The 23,495-nt window shown below is 42.0% G+C and overlaps 1 pseudogene; it reads left to right on the top strand.

Annotated features, from left to right (window-relative positions):
- Positions 1 to 5,100, top strand: part of LOC121561867 — a 28,976-nt pseudogene extending 23,876 nt beyond the window's left edge.
- Positions 5,101 to 23,495: the final 18,395 nt, after the last annotated feature.

The following is a 23,495-nucleotide window of genomic DNA, read 5'->3' as shown; positions in this document are numbered from 1 at the left end:
TTTACAAACAAAGCATGTGTTTTAGTGAGTCCGCGATCAGAGGCAGTAGGGATGACCAGGGATGTTCAGTTGATAAGTGTGTGAATTGGGCAATCTTTCTGTCCTGCTAAGCATTCAAAATGTAATGAGTACTTTTTGGGTTTCAAGGAAAATGTATGGAGTAAAAACTACAATATTTTTTAAAGGAATGTAGTGAAGTAAAAGTTGTCAAAAATATAAATAGTAAAGTACAGCTACCCCAAAAAACTACTTAAGGTAGTACTTTAAAGTATCTTTACTTAAGTACTTTACACCACTGAGTATTCAGACCCTTTGCTATGAGACTCGAAATTGAGCTCAGGTGCATCCTGTTTCCATTGATCATCCTTGAGCTGTTTCTACAACTTGATTGGAGTCTACTTGTGGTAAATTCAATTGATTGGACATGATTTGGAAAGGAGCACACCTGTCTATATAAGGTCCCACAGTTGACAGTTCATGTCAAAGCAAAAACCAAGCCATGAGGTCGAAGGAATTGTCTCTAGAGCTCCGAGACAGGATTGTGTCGAGGCAAAGATTTCGGGAAGGGTACCAAAACATTTCTGCAGCATTGAAGGTTCCCAAAAACAGTGGCCTCAATCATTCTTAGAAGTTTGGAACCACCAAGACTCTTCCTAGAGCTGGCCGTCTGGCCAAACTGAGCAATCGAGGGAGAAGGGCCTTGGTCAGGAGGTCAGGGAGGTGACCAGAACCCGATGGTCACTCTGACAGAGCTTCAGAGTTCCTCTGTGGAGATGGGAGAACCTTCCAGAAGGACAACCATCTCTGCAGTACTCCACCATCAGGCCTTTATGGTAGAGTGGCCAGATGGAAGCCTCTCCTCAGTAAAAAGGCACATGACAGCCCGCTTGGAGTTTGGCAACAGGCACCTAAATGACTCTCAGACCATGAGAAACAAGATTCTCTGGTCTAATGAAACCAAGATTGAACTCTTTGGCCTGAATGCCAAGCGTCATATCTGGAGGAAATCTTTCACCATCCCTACGGTGAAGCATGGTGATGGCGGATCATGCTGTGGGGATGTTTTTTCAGCGGCAGGGACTGGGAGACTAGGTCAGGATCAAGGGAAAGATGAACGGAGAAGTACAGAGAGATCCTTGATATAAACCTGCTCCAGTGCGCTCAGGACCTCAGACTGGGGCGAAGGTTCACCTTCCAACAGGACAACGAACCTAACACACAGCCAAGACAACACAGGAGTGGCTTCGGGACAAGTCTCTGAATGTCCTGGAGTGGCCCAGCCAGAGCCTGGACTTGAACCCGATCGAACATCTCTGGAGAGACCTGAAAATGATGTGCACGACGTTCCTATCCAACCTGACAGAGCTTGAGAGGATCTCAGAGAAGAATGGGGAGAAACTCCCCAAATACAGCAGTGCCAAGCTTGTAAGCGTCATACCCAAGAAGACTTGAGGCTGTAATCGTCCAAAGGTAGCTTCAACAAAGTACTGACTAAAGGGTCTGAATACTTATGTAAATGTTATTTTAGTGTTTAAATTTGTATATGTGCAAACATTGCTAAAAACCAGTTTTTGTCCTTTGTCATTATGGGGTATTGTGAGGGGGGGAAATGATTTATTCCATTTTAGAATATAAGGCTGTAATGTAGCAAAATGTGGAAAAAAAATCAAGGGGTCTGAATACTTTCTGAATGCACTGTAGATAAACTCTCCAGATTTCCTGTAGTTCCTGCTGGCCTAGCTGTGCTGTAGATCTGTTTGAACTGAAAGCTTGTGCATCGTGTCCTCTAGAGCAATGCTGACATGCTGTATCGCCCAGCTCTGTTGTGCAGTCCCAACACCTATGTCTCATTTGTGTGGGTCTACTGTTTTCTGTTATACCCGACCATGCCTCAAAGCCATCTACAGTGTTTGATCTTCCTCTGTGGCATTTTTGTATCTGCTGTTAGCTGTTAAATATTTTGGAGTATGTGTTCCCATCATAACTTTGATGTCTTGTGTACTTCCATTCTTATCTGTATTCTCTCTCCTGGACAGTGCTGACCGGTCACAGGTGACCCTTGACCTTGATGGGATAGTTCAGGTGCTGGACCGCCACCTGCATGACTCCTCCACCGGTATGATGACCCGCATCGCCGTGCTCAAGTGGTTGTACCACCTCTACATCAAGACACCTCGCAAAGTGAGTCGTATTACCAATGCTGCTCCTTTCTGTGGAGTGTTTTCAGTATGACTATCAGCACACTAATCTATGTGCCTTTGTGACGTGTAGATGTTCCGGCACACAGACAGTTTGTTCCCCATGTTGCTGAAGACACTCTCTGATGAGTCTGATGAGGTGAGTACTACATTCACCCCCCAGTTCAGAATCTCGCTAATGTTAAAGGTATACTTAATCCAAGTAGTCTATGGACAGGTTGAACAGCAATCCATGCTTTGGTTTTGTTTGCCTCGGCCACTGTTTCAAATGCTAACTTTTGATCATTTGTGGCAAATCCAATTGGCCAGGTAAACAAAACCAAAGCATGGATGCTGTCATACCTTGTCCGTAGACTGCTTACATGGTAAGGAAACCAATATGTAATTTTGTAATTTGGCTGAACTATCTTTTTAATACATGTTTTTACATAAGTAACCAACTTCCCACCTCACCCCCATCTATCACTCAGGTCATTCTTAAAGACCTGGAGGTTCTGGCTGAGATTGCGTCATCCCCAGCTGGACAGACCCGATTCCTCAGGCTCCTGTGATAATTCTGACAGCAAACTGGAGCTTCAGGTTCCTGAGGGGGCGAAGGCAGGCCCCACAGACAGTCGTGGGTGAGTAGAAAATGGCTCTGGAACAGTAGTATAAGCATAAAAGTAAATGATACATTTAGCATTCATTCTCACCCACCAGGTTCCAAAGTAGGCGACTCATCCCCCTCTACCCCCAGCATGAACTCCTACTTCTACAAGTTCATGATCAACCTGCTGAAGCGCTTCAGTTTGGAGAGAAAGCTGCTGGAGAACAGAGGAGCCTTCATCATCAGGTGTGACATATGTGAAACAAAATGTGCTGAAACTCCCAAGTTTCTCATGAGACCATGGATTCATTGTTTTTCAACCTACTCCACCCCTCTGGGATTGTTTGTAGTTTGAGTTACCATCACCTCTCACTCTTCTTGCACTCATTCCCTCCAGGCAGCTGTGTCTTCTCCTGCATGCAGAGAACATATTCCACTCCATGGCAGACATCCTGTTGAAGGAGGAGGACCTGAAGTTTGCATCCACCATGGTGCAGACGCTCAACACCATCCTGCTCACCTCCGCAGAGCTCTTTCAGCTGCGCAACCAGCTCAAGGACCCTGCGCACACGGTAATGCCTGAGAAATGGGAGCCATTCCTCTGTATGGCTGACCACCACCATGGTTGGGTCATGTACAGAACATGAATTTCAATTCACTTCTTGAATGGACAGAATGGTAATGAATTGAACCCAACCCTGTTGACCAATGAGGTAGGGTAGTTTTCCCAGCTGTGTGTACTCATGTTAACTGTGTGTTTGGGTGCCCCCTGCAGGAGAGCTGTGCCCTGTTCTGCTGCCTGTACCGCTCCTGGTGTCACAACCCTGTGGCCACCGTGTCTCTCTGCTTCCTGACCCAGAACTACCGCCATGCCTACGACCTCATCCAGAAGTTGTATCCTTTCTGGTTGTCTTTGATATACATTTTGCATATCAGCATTGTTGCTCCTCGTAGTGTATGCTTATTGGTATATTTGGCGTACTATATTTCCTTAATGTTATCCATTTAGCGGTGATTTGGAGGTGACTGTAGACTTCCTCATGGAAGTCGACAAGGCTGGTACAGTTGATCGAAAGCCCCATCTTTACCTGTGAGTCTCACAGCTCAATATTAGATCAGAACACACACACAGTGAATCCCAAACCACCCACTCGCCCCTACCAACTCACATGGATGGCCCTCTGTTTTTCACGTGTTGCTAATGGAACTCTTAAGGAGACTTACAGAGAGTTGCGAGGGGATCAACCCTTCAACTTTGGGACACACTTGTGACTTGAATGATGCAATTCATGTTCCACATTTCAATAATAAAACAAGTTAACAAATTAACAAATTCCCTCTGTCGTTTTACAAGATATAAACCTCAGTAACAGTTAAACATTTAATTTGGGTGGTATTTCAGTTGTTACATGTGTCAAGCCTCAATCAGACGTAACACGCCTCCATTATTTTTGTATTAAATTGCAGGCAAACGCCAAACATATCGCAGTGTGTGTCGGGATAGCACTTTGCCCTGGAGCCTGCAGCCTTGCTGGCTTGGCTGAAGTGGCTATCGGAAGGTCTAATTAGCCCCTACACCCTCAATCATTTTCACTCCCTCAGCTTTTGGACACTGGTGCATATGGCAGAGGTGCAAATGGAGGGGGGAGGAAGGTACTGATTTGGGATTCAGCCACACACTGCACCGCACCGCACTACAAACACACACACTAACCAACCAACCTGTCTCAACTGTTTGTTTTTTTCTAGACCTGCGTCTCCAGCTGCTGGATGTGGAGAACAACCCATACCTGATCAAGGCCCTGTACGGCCTGCTGATGCTGCTGCCCCAGAGCCAGGCCTTCCAGCTGCTCTCCCACCGCCTGCGCTGTGTGCCTAACCCAGAGCTCATGAGGACAGTGTGAGTAGAACTAATGATTGTGTTATTGTGGTGTGCCCACTGCCCACAGTGTGCAGAATTCTATTCCCATGGCCATTACAATATTCGTCCCAACACTGTTCTCATCGGATGTGCCCCATGCATATGTATTGTTATAATTTATCTGGAAGCATGTTTTTCATGTTGCAGGGATGAGTCGAAGTACATTGAGTCTAAGACTGTTGGCACCAAGCGTCCGGCCTACGCCCACATGGACTACAATGACCTGCTGCAGCACTTTGACCGGGTCCAGAGCAAACACCTGGAGGTGCGCCACCAGCGCTCGGGCCGCGCTGACCACCCAGACCGGAAGCTGGTGCTGTGACGCAGTGGGACCATCTTAGACCCCAGAGGCAGGGCACTGTGTAAAGCCTTCACCCACGCATGCCCACGCACGAAGACGCTTAAACACCCCAACCCGGTAACTTAAAGGAACCAAACTGAATGAAGACTGCTCATCTCTTGTTTAGGAGAACCCTTGTGGTAATATTTTTTTTTGCCATTGAACGTAGTGTAAGCATAAAGGACATCGATTGTGATTTTCTTTTTTAAACAGTGTTTTTATTTAATTTTTATTAGCTTTTTTGTTCAGGTACTGGAAGTGTTGAGTTGCATACATACATGAACTCTCTCGCTCTCTCTCACACACACACACACACACACAGCCCATACATTCATATTTAACCCTACTTTCTCCAGACATGTGGAACATTTGTTTAGGCCCACCCAACCCTAGTTGGAAGAAGTGACAGGACCTTATTGTTACTAGAGGACAATCAAAGCTTGAATTTAGGGCAGGGCAAATCGCTTGCATGTTATGTTCGTTTTTTAGTTCTCTCACTATTTAAAGGCTTGATGTTACTTGGCAGGCCCATATTCCACAGTTGTCACAAAAGACCTGTACGACGGACATGTTCCTCCGACTCTAGTTTTAGGCTCTTCTTGTTCCTCAAATCTAAACAACTGGACACTCCCTCCCCTGAATTCAAGTCATGCTTGTTGAACAGTGTTACATATCTCTCTCTTGGCCCCAGAACTCTCCTCCACCCTTCCCTTCTCATTTCACTGATTTCATACTCTTCTCTACAGCCAGTTTCTTCCCCCCCACTGACTGCTGTGCACCCCTTTTCTCTTTTGAACTCTTATCATTTCTGTTCTTTTCTTATTTCTACCATACCTGCTTCCTGGGCAGGCCTTCTGTAGACCAACTCACCTCTTGTTATCAAGTGAAACGTATAAAATAAAGTGGACCATGTATAATGATTTGACTTCTTACTTTTAATCAGCTCGTATAGTCTACTATGCATGCGTATGTAAACAGCAGGTGACATCAGTCATGCTTTTATGGCTGGTGATTTATCTGTGGGTCAGGTGTTGGTTTCACAAGAACAATTAATTTCAGAAAGCCTATTTAAGATTTCATTTTTAAAGCCTATTTAAGATTTCATGCCACAAGTTGTTAGTACTTTATATTGAGCAAGGTGATCCTCACTCTCAGCAGATGTAGCTAGCGGAGTAATGTTTTGTCATACAGTAGCTAGCAGTTGGGCAGTAACAACAGTGGGGCAGCATCAAGCAGGTGTGGGCTCATTTTGGACAAGGATGAAGGCATGGTACATGTCAGTTACCATGAATATGCAGTGTTTCAGTTTGTTTACAGCTGATGCGCTTCGGTGATGCTGCTCAGACCTATTGTAACACGCAAAGAGCGATCCAACTTGTGTAATTAGTCTTTGACGTAAACGTGTCTCCGTGAGACACTCCAATAGTGTTTCTTTGATCTGTAATTCTTTTGAACACACCCTTTATTCAATGTTGGCAACTGCTCCGGCTCCGTGTGACATTATCACATCACCAATGCCGTCCACCGTGACAAGTCTAATTACCACTCCTGCTTCTCACAGCTACAACTCACTGAGTGACTAACTAAAACTCTGGTTTCCTCTTACATGGGTGAAAATATTGACAATATCCTTACCTAACGCACACTTTTTTAATGGTGCTAAAAGGTTCTAGCAGTTGATTCTCGCTGGTATGGACCATAGAGCAAGGCAACTCGTAACTTTGACTAAAAAGGTTGTGATATCCACATTGTGTATTACAAATCAACAGTGAATTTGCCAGTTGATGTGCACAGAAGGTAATTGCAGTGTTATTTCTGTCATCAATCCCTGTGGATTTCTTCAGAATGACCTCTTGACCTCATTATAAAGATGAGTGCATCCATAACCTTATGCTGTTCTTTAACATGCACAGTTTCCCCCCAACACTGCGTTGACTGCACACATCTGAAAGATTGTTGGGTTCCGAAAACACATTTAATAATGAGATTTATTTAAAGGAATGTTAGATTGCTGTAATCTAACTATTGTGTTGAGTATAATGCATATGGGTGCTCTTGACACTAAAGCTGTAAGAGACCCATGCTTATACCAAGGTTTTCTGACTGATCAGAGCCAATTGCCCACATGGTTAATATAGACAAAAGGTGACCTCTTGTGGAATATTTAATTATTTATTGGTAATCAAAGTGTTGTAGATAAATGAAGTCCAGGGCCAGGAGATCACAGAGCCTGTCAGATACAAAGTAAAGTTAATATACTACATAAGATATAGATATCTACTGGACAGGTTATGGTACTACTTTTGCGCTGTCATGAAAACAGAGGCGTAAACTATACTGAACATAAATAAACGCAACATGCAACAATTTCAATGATTTTACTGAGTTACAGTTCATATAAGGAAATCAGTCAATTTAAATGAATTAATTAGACCCTAATCTATGGATTTCACATGACTGGGCAAGGGCGCAGCCGTGGGTGGGCGGTTGGACAAACTGCTCAATTCTCTAGAAAGACGTTGGAGGAGGCTTATGGTAGAGAAATTAACATTTCAATTCTCTGGCAACAGCTCTGGTGGACATTCCTGCAGTCAGCATGCCAATTGCATGCTCCCTCAATTTGAGACATGTGGCATTGTGTTGTTACAAAACTGCACATTTTAGTGGCCTTGTTTTGAGGATGTCTCAAATTTTGAGGGAGCGCGCAATTGGCATGCTGACTGCAGGAATGTCCACCAGAGCTGTTGCCAGAGAATTGAATGTTAATTTCTCTACCATAAGCCTCCAACATCGTTTTAGAGAATTTGGCAGTTTGTCCAACCGGCCTCACAAACGCAGACCATGTGTATGGAGTCGTGTGGGCGAGCGGTTTGCTGATGTCAACGTTGTGAACAGAGTGCCTCATGGTGGCGGTGGGGTTATGGTATGGGCAGGCATAAGACAACAAACACAATTGCATTTTATCAAAAGCAATTTGAATGCACAGAGATACTGTGACGAGATCCTGAGGCCCGTTGTCGTGCCAATCATGCGCCGTCATCACCTCATGTTTCAGCATGATAATGCACAGCCCCATGTCGCAACGATCTGTACACAGCCTGCATACTCAGACGCATCACCCATTGAGTATGTTTGGGATGCTCTGGATCGTACGACAGCGTGTTCCAGTTCCCACCAATATCCAGCAACTTTGCACAGCCATTGAAGAGGAGTGGGACAGCAGGCCACAATCAACAGCCTGATCAACTCTATGCGAAGGAGATGTCGCCCTGCATGAGGCAAATGGTGGTCACACCAGATACTGTCTGGTTTTCTGATCCATGCCCCTACCTTTTTTAAGGTATCTGTGACCAACAGATGCATATCTGTATTCCTAGTCATGTGAAATCCATAGATTAGAGCCTAATGAATTTATTTCCTTATATGAACTGTAACTCAATAGAAATGTTTGCATGTTGCGTTTATTTTTGTTCAGTATAAATCCACCCTTCTAGTGGTATCAAGATTATTATAATTTTCAGATTTGGAACTATTGTAATCATTACCTTTTTTGAGTTTTGAAAAAAATGCAAAAACATTTAATCCTGATTTTAAAAATCTAATTGGATTACCAAATCCGAATCCCATAGGATTTGAATCTCATTTTTAATTTTGAAGTACCAAATTCTAAGATTTATTTGAATCAGATTGTCAAAATCAGATCAGAAAAGTTTTTGAAAAACTTGGCCCTGGACACAGTTTTTCAAAAGTTATCTGATCGGATTTCAGTAATCGTATAGGATTAAATCTTAGAATTGGGTATTTCAAAACTGATTTTTTAAATTCTGGATAGGGATTCGGATTTGGTCATCCAATCTCACCTTTAAAGATGCACTCCAGCTATTTTGGAACTTGCTGTTAAAAAAACATTCTACATTTAAATACAGTAATGTACACACAATTCATGGTAACAAAATATGTTTTTGCGCAAAATAGTGTATTTTTAGATGACTGCAAACTTCAAGGAGTTGGTCTGATTGTCTTCGGCGTCCCCCTTTGCTTGCAGGAACAATAGACGGGTTGGTTGTTTAGCAACAAAACCAACGCGTGCGCAACTATGGGGCAAAACGGAGGGGGTTGACTTAGGGTTGTTGACAACATGTAAACTATATTTGGTCTCCAAATGTTTATTGAAAACAAATACATTTGCACAATGAGTACTTGTCTCTAATACATTGTTAGTAGTTTATCTAGCTAGCGTATTTGACATATTAGCATTGACAAATCTGTCAAAACACCTCAAAACAAGACGCATGGTATCAAGAACAAGATAAAACTAGCTGAAACGAGCCACCTACGATTCTCCACATGGCAGCTTCTTGTCATTGTTGCTAGCCATCTGACCATTCAGAATCATAACAAGCATAGCTTCCGCCCCATCAAAGCGTGGGCATAATTTTCGTGATGTTGTCAGCCAACCTGTCTATAGAGGAGCAATAGAGAAAAAAATAGGAAAGGCCCACCCCCCATGTCATGAGGATACCTGGACCACCTATTGAGATGTGCCTTTTAAGTGAATCAGGTGATAAATTAGGTGAAAAGGGGACTGGAGTGGGACTTTAAGATGCTCTCCTATTGACTTTAAAACCCAGAAAAATTTACTTGGGGTTTCAAGGGTTGATGGGCTCATTGTCGTCAACTCATTGTTGATTCCCACTGCAAACATTGGGGTGGCAGCCTCATTTGAACTGTGGTAAATATGAATCATTCCAGTTGCCAACAACTCCACTAGATGGCGGTGAATGCTCACATCAATGTCTCTGCCCTTAAAGGTCCAATGCAGCCGTTTTTATCTCAACATCCTACAATTTCTGGATTACAATTAAGTACCGTACTGTGATTGTTTAAAATTAAAATTGTCCAAAATAAACAAAAATAGCTTCTTAGCAAAGAGCAATTTCTCAAGCAAGGACTGTCTGGGAGTGGTCTGAGTTGGGAACGTTATTGGCAGAGAGGTTTGGAACGCTTTCTTTTTTATCTAACTAATTTACCACCTGGTAATGTCACCAGGCAGGACAAAACTCCATCCCACCAAAACGGCAGTAAAAGGGTCATTTTCACAGTATTATTCCAACTTCATAAAACACAGGAAAGTCTAGGTTTTCACTGCGCTGGGCCTTTTAAGTAAATCAGGAGAAATTAAGCGAAAAGGAGACGAGTAAGACTTTAATCAGGATTAAATGTCGTTTTTCAAAAGTGATTAGGATCATTTTGATGCTAGTTTTTATGGAAATCAGGATTATCTTGATCCCACTGGAAGGGTGGATTCAGGGTGGATTTAGAAAGGTGAAAGGCACTACAAGCAAGGCATTTCAATGCAACTAATGTGACAAAGTTTTAAAATGTTCTTACAAAATGTAAAATGTAAATGATAGCCAAAGGTTCATTATGTTAAATTGACCACAGTATAGGTATGTGGTCAGTTGTTATATTGAGAAGTGTCAAATGTGTTTACTTATTAGTGATATAAAGGTTATCTTTTTATCTAGGTACCTTTTATGCAATTTACTCATTTCTGTTTCTCTATGACAGTGTAGAAGTAGTACCATAACCTGTCCAGTCGTAGATGGCAAATTGTAGGCCTGTTCAAAGCCCTGAAAATCCAGATTCTGTGATCTTGATATTGTGGTATCTGGATCAGAATAATCCTATTTATTTATTTATAAATACAGTGGGGAAAAAAGTATTTAGTCAGCCACCAATTGTGCAAGTTCTCCCACTTAAAAAGATGAGGCCTGTAATTTTCATAATAGGTACACGTCAACTATGACAGACAAATTGAGATTTTTTTTTCCAGAAAATCATATTGTAGGATTTTAATGAATTTATTTGCAAATTATGGTGGAAAATAAGTATTTGGTCACCTACAAACAAGCAAGATTTCTGGCTCTCACAGACCTGTAACTTCTTCTTTAAGAGGCTCCTCTGTCCTCCACTCGTTACCTGTATTAATGGCACCTGTTTGAACTTATCAGTATAAAAGACACCTGTCCACAACCTCAAACAGTCACACTCCAAACTCCACTATGGCCAAGACCAAAGAGCTGTCAAAGGACACCAGAAACAAAATTGTAGACCTGCACCAGGCTGGGAAGACTGAATCTGCAATAGGTAAGCAGCTTGGTTTGAAGAAATCAACTGTGGGAGCAATTATTAGGAAATGGAAGACATACAAGACCACTGAAAATCTCCCTCGATCTGGGGCTCCACACAAGATCTCAACCCGTGGGGTCACAAGCAAAAATCCCAGAACCACACGGGGGGGACGTAGTGAATGACCTGCAGAGAGCTGGGACCAAAGTAACAAAGCCTACCATCAGTAACATACTACGCCGCCAGGGACTCAAATCCTGCAGTGACAGACGTGTCCCCCTGCTTAAGCCAGTACATGTCCAGGCCCGTCTGAAGTTTGCTAGAGTGCATTTGGATGATCCAGAAGAGGATTGGGAGAATGTCATATGGTCAGATGAAACCAAAATATAACTTTTTGGTAAAAACTCAACTCGTCGTGTTTGGAGGACAAAGAATGCTGAGTTGCATCCAAAGAACACCATACCTACTGTGAAGCATGGGGGTGGAAACATCATGCTTTGGGGCTGTTTTTTCTGCAAAGGGACCAGGACGACTGATCCGTGTAAAGGAAAGAATGAATGGGGCCATGTATCATGAGATTTTGAGTGAAAACCTCCTTCCATCAGCAAGGGCATTGAAGATGAAACGTGGCTGGGTCTTTCAGCATGACAATGATCCCAAACACACCGCCTGGGCAACGAAGGAGTGGCTTCGTAAGAAGCATTTCAAGATCCTGGAGTGGCCTAGCCAGTCTCCAGATCTCAACCCCATAGAAAATCTTTGGAGGGAGTTGAAAGTCCGTGTTGCCCAGCGACAGCCCCAAAACATCACTGCTCTAGAGGAGATCTGCATGGAGGAATGGGCCAAAATACCAGCAACAGTGTGAAAACCTTGTGAAGACTTACAGAAAACGTTTGACCTGTGTCATTGCCAACTAAGGGTATATAACAAAGTATTGAGAAACTTTTGTTATTGACCAAATACTTATTTTCCACCATAATTTGCAAATATATTCATAAAAAATCCTACAATGTGATTTTCTGGAAAAGAAATTCTCATTTTGTCTGTCATAGTTGATGTGTACCTATGATGAAAATTACAGGCCTCTCTCATCTTTTTAAGTGGGAGAACTTGCACAATTGGTGGCTGACTAAATACTTTTTCCCCCCACTGTATGTATGTATATATATGTGTGTGTGTGTGTGTGTGTGTATATATGTGTGTATATATATATATATATATATATATATATATATATATATATATATATATATATATATATATACACACACTACCATTCAAAAGTTTGGGGTCACTTAGAAATGTCCTTGTTTTGGAAAGAAGCAATTTTTTTTGTCCATTAAAATAACATAAATGGCTATTGTAGCTGGAAACGGCTGATTCTTTATGGAATATCTACATAAGCATACAGAGGCCCATTATCAGCAACCATCAGTCCTGTGTTCCAATGGCACGTTGGGTTTGCTAATCCAAGTTTATCATTTTAAAAGGCTAATTGATCATTAGAAAACCCTTTTGCAATTATGTTAGCACAGCTGAAAACTGTTGTGCTGATTTAAAGAAGCAATAAAACTGGCCTTCCTGAGACTAGTTGAGTATCTGGAGCATCAGCAATTGTGGCTTCGATTACAGGCTCAAAATGGCCAGAAACAAATAACTTTCTTCTGAAACTCGTCAGTCTATTCTTGTTCTGAGAAATTAAGGCTATTCCATGCGAGAAATTGCCAAGAAATTGAAGATCTTGTACAACGCTGTGTACTACTCCCTTCACAGAACAGCGCAAACTGGCTCTTAACCAGAATAGAAAGAGGAGTGGGAGGCCCCGGTGCACAACTGAGCAAGAGGACAAATAGTGTCTAGTTTGAGAAACAGACGCCTCACAGGTCCTCAACTGGCAGCTTCATTAAATAGTACCCGCAAAACACCAGTCTCAACAGTGAAGAAGCGACTCCGGGATGCTGACCTTCTAGGCAGAGTTGCAAAGAAAAAAGCCATATATCAGACTGGCCAATAAAAATAAAAAGATTAAGATGGGCAGTCTGAGATATGGCGTTTTCTTGCAACACTGCCTAGTTGCCCCTCTATGGCTGTCAAAGGCCCGTCCAACTGATTCGTTCTGGCACCGGCCCTGATTGTAATGTTTTTTTTTACACTGAGTGGCTTGCGAAATTATTCACCCCGTTGGCATTTTTCCTATTTTGTTACTTTACAACCTGGAATTAAAATTGATTTTTGGGGGGGTTTGTATCATTTGAATTACACAACATTCCTTCCACTTTGAAGATGCAAAATATTTGTTTATTGTGAAACAAGAAATAAGACAAAAAAACAGAACTTGAGCGTGCATAACTATTCACCCCCCCAAAAGCCCAGCTCTGTGGAGTGTACGGCTTAAAGTGGTCCTATGGACAGATACTCCAATCTCCGCTGTGGAGCTTTGCAACTCCTTCAGGGTTATCTTTGGTCTCTTTGTTGCCTCTGATTAATGCCCTCCTTGCCTGGTCCGTGAATTTTGGTGGGCGGCCCTCTCTTGGCAGGTTTGTTGTGGTGCCATATTCTTTCCATTTTTTAAATAATTGATTTAATGGTGCTCCGTGGGATGTTCAAAGTTCCTGATATTTTTTTATAACCCAACCCTGATCTGTATTTCTCCACAACTTTGTCCCTGACCTGTTTGGAGAGCTCCTTGGTCTTCATGGTGCCGCTTGCTTGGTGGTGCCCCTTGCTTGGTGGTGTTGCAGACTCTGGGGCCTTTCAGAACAGGTGTGTGACGGATCAAGTGACAATTAGATTGCACACAGGTGGACTTTATTTAACTAATTATGTGACTTCTGAAGTTAATTGGTTGCCCCAGATCTTTTTTAGGGGCTTCATAGCAAAGGGGGTGAATACATATGCACGCACCACTTTTCCGGTATGTTTTTTTTTTTAAACAAGTATATATATTTTTTTACTTCATCAATTTGGACTATTTTGTGTATGTCCATTACATGAAATCCAAATAAAAATCCATTTAAATTACTGGTTGTAATGCAACTAAATAGGAAAAACACCAAGGGGGATGAATACTTTTGCAAGGCACTGCAGTCAAACTTTTGCAAGACACTGCAGTCAATTGAACAGGTTTTTTAACAGCTTTCACCTTTCTGAATCCACCTTTCCAGTGGGATCAAGATTATCTCGATTTTCTGCATCAAAGCTATCCTAATCACTACCTTTTTGAGTTTTGAAAAACGCAAAAACAACATTTAATTCTGATTTTAAAGGTCAGATTGGATTACCAAATCCGAACCCCCGTATGCAGGATCAGAATTGTATTTTTCCACTTTGAAATACCCAATTCTAACATATAATCCAATTCAATTGCTGAAATCTGATACAAGTTTTGAAAAACTGGGCCTCATTTACTTCTTTAAATTGGGTTGCCTCATTCTCTATGGGTTGCCAATGGTTTGTAAATGGCTTTAAACTGTATCACTGCCATCTAGTGGCCGCAATAAATGAATGACAAGATTTGGTTCAGGACTCCAGCACTGCATGTGGCAGTAAATTACCAATATTCGCTTTTTCCAAACACAAAAGAAGACAATTGACTACTTTAACATGGAGATGGCATGGGCAACGTCATTGAGGCTGGCACAGATGCCATAATGGCACAGATGCAAAGATGATTCCTCTTTCTATCTCCATGGAATAGACAGTCAAATTACCTTAATCTTGAAACTGCATGGAAAGAAACATTGATTAGTTTGGATTAAATCAAATTGTGATAATTTCAATTTGCACATCATACCTGCATTTAAATAATCCCGAATTAACCCCTTACACTCGTGGGAATTGGCCTATATGGATAGGGCAAAATTGAAATGTTTCCTACTGAAGAAAGATGAAAATCATATGCATAACCATGGTAGCATTTGAAAAGGGAATAGTTTAGAGATTATGGGGAAATTATTACACTAAAGGTGAGGACACAACAGTTCACCTGACATAAGACTGAATCCAAACATTACACTGTTGATTTTATGTGCATTTTACATTTACTGTACTTTTCGCTGCATTTGTTGATAATGAAATCTGAAAATACTCTGTATACATTCAGTAACATGAGAAGAATATTCTTGGAAAATATGGGGTAGGTGCAACATAAGACAAAATAATTACAAGGGTTTGAGTGAGAGGCCTAACTGGTTTTTCCAAATGGCGCCACACCTCTCCAAAGTGTGCACAGTTCCTAAATAATTTCAAAGCACTTTTATGACTCAAAGAAGAGTCTTCAACTATAATTGCTTTTTTGTTGTTGCTCCTAGCTGTGCTGTTGAGGAACTAGAGTGAGCACACTTGTAGTTGATTTGTTTGGAACAGCCCTGCATCCCCGCCTTTACACAATTACCATTTTTGTTTACTCAATCCAAAAACGGTCCATTATAAATCGCAATCTGGGTCAGGTGGGCATAATTTGAAATCTTATTCTATTGCCAACATGACTAGCTCAATTATAAAATACGATCTTACAGTGTTGGGGAGAAGCAGATCTTACCTGCACTCTGGTCAGCAGATTAACTTTCAAGGTCTTCAAAGCCAGCGTCAGAGGTGTCATTTGTAATTTAAACCTGCTTGGCCTATGTCTGCTAAGAGTATCAGAACCTTTGGCTTCGTAGTCAAATGGAATCGATAAGCTGAGTTGAAAGCTCCTTGGAGTGGCTCTTCTGTAGTAGCCAACAAGGGTGGCTAATGGTCTAAGTGTCGCAAAGCTGCGAGGCACTACTGGGGTACTTTTTGACCTGAAGTCTGCAGGAAAAGTTCTACTCTGGGGTGAGGAACTGTGGACCTGGCCATGCTGGCTGGGGTGATGTGCTTATCTGTGGTACTGGGGCTCCTCCATGAGACTGTCCACTCTCAGCATATTGACCCTTCGCTAAGTCCTGCCCCAGAATTTTGGGCAACCAATCGCAGCACTCCATTGGATAGCAACTGAGAATTGACCCTTCGCTAAGCTCTGCCCCAGAATTTTGGGCAACCAATCGCAGCATTCCATTGGATAGCAACTGTCACTAACCAGGTTCGAGTCGGGTCCGACCAGCCTCGACAAGCTCACATTTAAAACACAAAGAGGCCAATGAGGGCAGTGGCAATAGCTGACAGTTTTCATGAAAAAATAAATAGTTTAAATGGTTAAATAATTGATCAGTGCACCAGGGGTACTTGCAACTGTAATTCCTGAAATGAAGAGCCTGTTGGACTATTTTTCGAATCCGAAATGTATACTTTTGTTCCATTGTTTGCTAGCTGGTTAGCTAGCTGTATATGCCACCATTGAAAATGCTGCTAATGCTAGTTAGATAGCTAGCCAGTAATTATAACTCGTTTTCTCAATGAATGTTAAGTTAGCTATATTATGAATATAACTCATCTGCTGTTGACATCAGGATACGATTTGAAAGCACTCATTAGCTACATAAGTGGTTAGTAACATTGACTGCATGCTTACAGTGCATTCAGAGCCATGCAGTGGCTAGCCACACTAAAAACATTATTTTACCAGGTTCCCCTGAAGCAAATGTTATAGTTTAAACTTATCAGGACAATATATGGCCACTAGAACAGACATATGACTGCTTACTAAAATATACAAGTTACACTAAGTGAAAGACAGGCTCTCCACGTATTGTATGAATGGGGACCATGTTAAGTCAAACTTTAGTCGGACAAGTCAGGACAAGGCGGCAAGCTGGCATTCGCATTCGCCTGACGTGTGGGAACATTCTGATCTAGGGGAAGTTCTCCAAAAATAGCAGTGAACGGGTTGGGGCTAATGGTTTTATTACACATATGTGAGAATGCCTAAAAATGTGGTCCCAGAAGCCACTCAAAGATTGGCATGACCAAAACGTGTCCCACAGTCGCTGGACTCCGATGGCATCTCAAACACATGGGGTCAACATGATATATTTTTGCCAATCTGTAATTTGAGTAATGGAGACGGTGCCTTATGCAAAATGGTGTGGATACACTCAATACTGTGTTGCCATATGTAGGGCTGTGGCAGTCATGAAAATTTGTCAGCCGGTGATTTTCAAGCAAATAACTGTTGATCTCACGTAATTGACCACAATTAACATAAACTCATTTAGCCACGGATGCAGACCTTTGGAACATCTTCATTTAAAAAAGTCTAAATCTATGTAATATAGCCTACACCTTCACAATAAATCGATTCTTTATTTTAGACCGGTCTAAACAAGCATGATATGAAGAAAATGTAGCTTATTTCAGAAGAACAGAATAACATACTCTGAGTTGTCCTTATAATAATAATAATAATATGCCATTTAGCAGACGCTTTTATTCAAAGCGACTTACAGTCATGCGTGCATAAATTTTTTTTTGTGTATGTGTAGTCCCGGGGCTTATGTTAGGTCCTGATCTGGCTATGCCAAATGGCTGTGGGCTACACTAGTTAATTTAGCAGACAAGATTTGCTTAGAATTCCGTGGCATTATTTAATATTATTTTATAGTATGAAGAATACAATTTAACAAAGCTGAATGAAATCGAAAGGATATTTTCTCCAAACGATTTGAGGGAGTGCGCACATGCGGCTATTCTGTGTTGAGCGCTTAACAAAGAAATAGGTACTCCAGAAACGACAGAACAAATAATGCAACAAATATCGGGGTTAAACTCAAATATACTAATTGATTAAAAAAACTATATTTTGACAAAATGTTTAAAAAAGATATAATCTTCGTAAATGATATCATAGGTAGGACTGGTGGAGTTATGTCACACATGCAGGTAACAAAAACATATGGAAATGTCTGCTCTACCCAAAACTACAACCAAATAATTGCAGCATTACCGCAAAAATAGAAGAGGAAAGTGGAAGGGGGAAAAAGTAAGGAACTTGTCTGTCGGCCCTGCATTAAAGAACATAATTGGTTAAAGAAAATTGTGATAAATAAAAAAGTATACCAGTTTCATTTAAGGACCAAAGGAATGACAGCCGTCTCATATAGATTGCAAAATAGTTGGGAAGAGATTTGACGTACCGATTCCATGGCATAGTGTTTATGAACTGATACGCAAAACGACGCCGGATTCAAAACTTAGAATTTTTCAATTAAAATTATTATGTAAAATGTTTGCTACCAATAGAATGTTATTTATATTGGGGATACAATCTTCCCAGCTCTGCAGATTTTACTGCGAAGAGACAGAATCATTAGATCATTTATTTTGGTACTGTCCATTTGTAGCTTGTTTTTGGACACAGGACCAGTTTGAACTCGTTACCTGTATAAAAGCCACCTGTCCACACACTCAATCAAACAGACTCCAACCTCTCCACAATGGCCAAGACCAGAGAGCTGTGTAAGGACATTAGGGATAAAATTGTAGACCTGCACAAGGCTGGGATGGGCTACAGGACAATAGGCAAGCAGCTTGGTGAGAAGGCAACAACTGTTGGCGCAATTATTAGAAAATGGAAGAAGTTCAAGATGACGGTCAATCACCCTCGTCTGGGGCGCCATGCAATATCTCACCTTGTGGGGCATCAATGATCATGAGGAAGGTGAGGGATCAGCCCAGAACTACACGGCAGGACCTGGTCAATGACCTGAAGAGAGCTGGGACCACAGTCTCAAAGAAAACCATTAGTAACACACTACGCCATCATGGATTAAAATCCTGCAGCGCACGCAAGGTCCCCCTGCTCAAGCCAGCGCATGTCCAGGCCCGTCTGAAGTTTGCCAATGACCATCTGGATGATCCAGAGGAGGAATGGGAGAAGGTAATGTGGTCTGATGAGACAAAAATAGAGCTTTTTGGTCTAAACTCCACTCGCCATGTTTGGAGGAAGAAGAAGGATGAGTACAACCCCAAGAACACCATTCCAACCGTGAAGCATGGAGGTGGAAACATCATTCTTTGGGGATGCTTTTCTGCAAAGGGGACAGGACGACTGCACCGTATTGAGGGGAGGATGGATGGGGCCATGTATCGCGAGATCTTGGCCAACAACCTCCTTCCATCAGTAAGAGCATTGAAGATGGGTCGTGGCTGGGTCTTCCACCATGACAACGACCCAAAACACACAGCCAGGGCAACTAAGGAGTGGCTCCGTAAGAAGCATCTCAAGGTCCTGGAGTGGCCTAGCCAGTCTCCAGACCTGAACCCAATAGAAAATCTTTGGAGGGAGCTGAAAGTCCGTATTGTCCAGCGACAGCCCTGAAACCTGAAGGATCTGGAGAAGGTCTGTATGGAGGAGTGGGCCAAAATCCCTGCTGCATTGTGTGCAAACCTGGTCAAGACCTACAGGAAACATATTATCTCTGTAATTGCAAACAAAGGTTTCTGTACCAAATATTAAGTTCTGCTTTTCTGATGTATCAAATACTTATGTCATGCAATAAAATGCAAATTAATTACTTAAAAATCATACAATGTGATTTTCTGGATGTTTGTTTTAGATTCCGTCTCTCACAGTTGAAGTGTACCTATGATAAATATTACAGACCTCTACATGCTTTGTAAGTAGGAAAACCTGCAAAATCGGCAGTGTATCAAATACTTGTTTTCCCCACTGTATATGTGTGTGTGTGTGTGTGTGTGTGTGTGTGTGTGTATATACATACATACATACATACATACATACATACATACATACATACATACATACATACATACAGCTCTGGATAAGAGCGTCTGCTAAATGATGTAAATGTATCGTTTTTGCAAGTCGGTTAGGACAACTACTTGGTGCAAGACACAAGTAATTTTTGCAACAATTGTTTACAGACAGATTATTTCACTGTATCATAATTCCAGTGGGTCAGAAGTTTACATACACTAAGTTGACTGTGCCTTTAAACAGCTTGGAAAATTCCAGAAAATGATGTCATGGCTTTAGAAGCTTCTGATAGGCTAATTGACATAATTTGAGTCAATTGGAGGTGTACCTGTGGATGTATTTCAAGGCCTACCTTCAAACTCAGTGCCTATTTGCTTGACATCATGGGAAAATCAAAAGAAATCAGCCAAGACCGTAGAAAAAGAATTGTAGACCTCCACAAGTCTGGTTCATCCTTGGGAGCAATTTCCAAATGCCTGAAGGTACCACGTTCATCTGTACAAACAATAGTACGCAAGTATAAACACCATGGGACCACGCAGCCGTCATACCGCTCAGGAAGGAGACGCGTTCTGTCTCCTAGAGATTAACGTACTTTGGTGCGAAAAGTGCAAATCAATCCCAGAACAACAGCAAAGGACCTTGTGATGATGCTGGAGGAAACAGGTACAAAAGTATCTATATCCACAGCAAAACGAGTCATATATCGACATAACCTGAAAGGCCGCTCAGCAAGGAAGAAGCCACTGCTCCAAAACCGCCATAAAAAAGCCAGACTACAGTTTGCAACTGCACATGGGGACAAAGATCGTACTTTTTGGAGAAAAGTCCTCTGGTCTGATGAAACAAAAATAGAACTGTTTGACCATAATGACTATCATTATGTTTGGAGGAAAAAGGGTGTGTGTTGCAAGCCGAAGAACACCATCCTAACCGTGAAGCACGGGGGTGGCAGCATCATGCTGTGGGGGTGCTTTGCTGCAGGAGGGAGTGGGGCACTTCACAAAATAGATGGCACCATGAGGAAGGAAAATTATGTGGATATATTGAAGCAACATCTGAAGACATCAGTCAGGAAGTTAAAGCTTGGTCGCAGATGGGCCTTCCAAATGGACAATGACCCCAAGCATACTTCCAAAGTTGTGGCAAAATTGCTTAAGGACAACAAAGTCAAGGTATTGGAGTAGCCATCACAAAGCCCTGACCTCAATCCTATAGAAAATGTGTGGGCAGAACTGAAAAAGCGTGTGCGAGCAAGGAGGCCTACAAACCTGACTCAGTTACACCAGTTCTGTCAGGAGGAATTGTCCAAAATTCACCCAACTTATTGTGGGAGCTTGTGGAAGGCTACCTGAAACGTTTGACCCAAGTTAAACAATTTAAAGGCAATGCTTCCAAATACTAATTGACTGTATGTAAACTTCTGACCCACTGGGAATGTGATGAAAGAAATAAAAGCTGAAAGAAATCATTCTCTCTACTATTATTCTGACATTTCACATTCTTAAAATAAAGTGGTGATCCTAACTGACCTAAAACAGGGAATTTTTACTAGGATTAAATGTCAGGAATTGTGCAAAACTGAGTTTAAATGTATTTGGCTAAGGTGTATGTAAACTTCCGACCTCAACTGTATATTAAGGCTAGCCTATAGAGAAGCTGATGGGATACTCCTCTTTTTAATAGAGGCCATCACTCTGTTTTCTCGAGCAATTGCATAGCCTATAGAAATGTTGTGCAACATGAGCTCATGGGCTCTCATGAAGTGTTTGATTAGATTTTCAAATACATTTGCATTGATGTCAGATTGATTAGAGGGACAATAGAGTGCTGAGTACCAGGCAGTTAGCAAGTTTGGTAGACTACTAATGACCATCAACAGCATCAGAGTTTGGAGAAGCCTAATTACCATTACTAAACGGTCATGTGGAATTTGACTGCCTTCAATACTCGTGAACGCGTGTGTGGCGGTAATACGGTCACCACAACAGCCCTAGCCATATGTCATCGGGTAGCTTACCACCCATGTCTTGCTCCCATGCAGATTTTGGATTTGCCCAGGAAGGCGGATTAATGTTCTGTATTATGTCATATAATCTGAAGATTGTGCCCTTCAGATACGGGTTAAGATCTAAGCACCTCTCGACTGGACACTAGAGTGGAAATGAAGGGAAATGTTGTTTAGCAAATCTGCGCATTTTCAGGTACCTAAATAGATGGTATTGGGAATATTATTGTCAACCCTTCAGAGTATCGAATGAGACAAATGTGTTATCAACAAATACGTCACAAAAAAACACCAGACCATTCCTATGCCAGAACTGGAATGCTGTGTCAATCTGCGATGCTGGGAAAATATTAGATAATAATGGGGAGAAGCAGCTTGCTTGTTTAAGGCTGAAGTGATTTTGGAATTGGGACCAGATTTTAAGGGAGTTGGGATTCAAAACATGGGTGCGTCACCCCGCTCCTCCGCACACTCCACTGGCTTCCAGTTGAAGCTTGCATCTGCTACAAGACCATGGTGCTTGCCTACGGAGCTGTAAGGGGAACGGCACCTCCGTACCTTCAGGCTCTGATCAGTCCCTACACCCAAACGAGGGCATTGCGTTCATCCACCTCTGGCCTGCTAGCCCCCCTACCTCTGCGGAAGCACAGTTCCCGCTCAGCCCAATCAAAACTGTTCGCTGCTCTGGCACCCCAATGGTGGAACAAGCTCCCTCACGACGCCAGGACAGCGGAGTCACTTACCACCTTCCGGAGACACTTGAAACCCCACCTCTTTAAGGAATACCTGGGATAGGATAAAGTAATCCTTCAATTAATGCGACCTGCTAATTAACTGGGAAGAGACGACAACCTTGTGAAATCCTGCTTAGTGCGCTCCAGGAGTGTTTTGAAGTTATGTTTAAACAGCTTTAAATGAGCGTGTGACCTTTATCCCCAAATAAGTAAAGACCTGATGCTCCACTTTAAACGGGAAATTGGCATAGCCAATACCTTCTGCTAACTGATTAATGGGGAGGAGCACACTTTTTGTAAGGTTTAACTTATAAGCAGAGAATGTCCCAAAACCTTGTAGCATGTCTAAGAGATAGGGTATAGACTCCACAGGGTTAGAGATTTATAGAAGAAGATCGTCTGCATACAAGGACACCATGTGAGTTAGGTTGACCCTTAGTATTCCCTTAATCCTCTCCTCCGCCCGCAGGGCGATAGCAAGAGGCTCAATAGCCATATCAAATAGGAAAGGGAAAAAACAGCAACCCTGCCTGGCCCCCCTGTAGAGAGGGAAGTATCTGGAGGTTACATTGTTGGTGCGAACAGAAGCCACTGGGGACGAGTACAAAATCTTAATTTTGATGGGCCAAACCCAAATCTCTCTAGTACTGTAAATAGATATTCCCACTCAACCCAGTCAAAAGCCTTCTCAGCATCGAGAGATGACGACCTCTGACCTCTGGCTGTCGAGTTGAGTGGGAAGAATAAAGAACAAGGCGCATATTATATAAAGATTGCCTACCTGAGATAAAGCCGGTTTGGTCAGAGTTAATTATACACTGCTCAAAAAAATAAAGGGAACACTTAAACAACACATCCTAGATCTGAATGAATGAAATAATCTTATTAAATACTTTTTTCTTTACATAGTTGAATGTGCTGACAACAAAATCACACAAAAA

Source organism: Coregonus clupeaformis, unplaced genomic scaffold, assembly GCF_020615455.1.
Source record: "Coregonus clupeaformis isolate EN_2021a unplaced genomic scaffold, ASM2061545v1 scaf1625, whole genome shotgun sequence".
NCBI lineage: Eukaryota > Metazoa > Chordata > Actinopteri > Salmoniformes > Salmonidae > Coregonus > Coregonus clupeaformis.
The sequence above is the reverse complement of the archived record's forward strand: the minus strand, read 5'-3'. Positions and strand labels throughout refer to the sequence as shown.